Source organism: Myotis yumanensis, unplaced genomic scaffold (assembly GCF_028538775.1).
Source record: "Myotis yumanensis isolate MYYU_CA2020_CCGP unplaced genomic scaffold, mMyoYum1.0.hap1 SCAF_6, whole genome shotgun sequence".
Taxonomy (NCBI): Eukaryota; Metazoa; Chordata; class Mammalia; order Chiroptera; family Vespertilionidae; genus Myotis; species Myotis yumanensis.
This window is the reverse complement of record NW_027223757.1, coordinates 68,541,890-68,543,254: the sequence shown is the minus strand read 5'-3', so window position 1 is coordinate 68,543,254 and position 1,365 is coordinate 68,541,890. Positions and strand designations below refer to the sequence as shown.

Below are 1,365 nucleotides of genomic sequence, written 5' to 3'. Positions count from 1 at the left end.
GAGGGACCCCCACCTTGAGTGCACAAATTTTGTGCACCGGGCTACTAGTATATTATAAACAGGGTATCCAAATAGCCAATAAATATGTAAAAATATATACACTTTTATTCATCAGTGAAAATACAAATTAAAAACACATTTGATAAACCAGTACAAATCTAACAGAATGGCTAAAATAAAAATATGGAAAATTCCAAATGATGACAATGATATAGAGCAACTGGTACTCTCAGATGTTGCTGGGAGAAATTTAATTTTTCTATGGGACAAGGAAACAGACTCTAAGATCTTCACCTAATAGCAACAATAAGAAAAACATTAAGAGGGAATGGATAATTCTGAATATAAAATGTCTACCAGGAGAATTTTTCTTTTGACATATTTGTTTGTTTGTTTTTGTTTTTGCTCCATTAAAATGAGGCCTCAAAAAATTGAGTGAAAACTCATAACTGTTCCTCTCCATGGAAATCTTTAGTAAAAGGCGAAAGATTTATGAGATCTGAAGAGAAACCAGAGTATAACACATTTGTTTTTACATGTAGAGTTGAGTCTTACACAGAAGACAGGAATCACTAGCGTAGGTGGCCATAAATACAAGCAAGTTTTTAATAAAAGCACATCCCTCCCCAAATCACTGTGGTTTATTAAAATTCTGAATTTTTGAGAGTAAATCATAAAACATGAAATATTTCTTAATTTTAATAAAAAGAGGGATGTGTGAGAGCTAGGTTTCCCATTACTTTTGCTTCCAGTGATGGAATTATTACCATAGACTTCAAAACTTTTATTATAGGTACTTTAAATTTTACATAGAGACCAAAGCAGAGGCCACCTTCCAGTAATTTGATGACTAGGGGCCCAGTGCACAAATTCGTGCACCTTGAAAGGAACTGTGGATCGCGAGGCTGCTGTGGGCACAGGGGCGGGTCTCGGCACATCCTCCATGACCCACCTGGCTCCCGGTCCTCTCTCTGCTGGCAGCCGCACTCCCATTGTCCTCGCTCCCATGTGCTGACGGCGCCTGCCCTGCTTGCACCTGCTCACAGTGCAGAGCAATTGGGGCCAGCGCCAGCAGCCAATGCAAGTGGGGCCAGTGCCGTCAGTGGTTGCGAACAGCAACTGCTTCCATGATCGCCCCTCAGGAGCAGGGGGAGGTGGAGAAGCTCTCAGGGGTTATTGGGGCCCGCAGGTGCCACTCGCACCTGCTGACAGCACCAAGTGATTGGGGCTGGTGCCAGGCACCAGCAGCAGGTGTGAGCGGTAGTTCTAGCGCCAAAAGTAGGTGCAAGTGTCGGGAGGAACCATGGTGCAGGGGAGAAAAGAATTTTCATTAACCACCAGAGGCTCGCCCTGATGACAGCAATT

General features: G+C 43.1%; 1 non-coding gene across 1 annotated transcript; it reads right to left on the bottom strand.

Moving 5' to 3' along the window:
- Window positions 1-403: 403 nt before the first annotated feature.
- Window positions 404-519, bottom strand: LOC139013424 (U5 spliceosomal RNA). Its single transcript, XR_011472057.1, has one exon. It is a non-coding gene; the product is annotated as a U5 spliceosomal RNA (small nuclear RNA).
- Window positions 520-1,365: the final 846 nt, after the last annotated feature.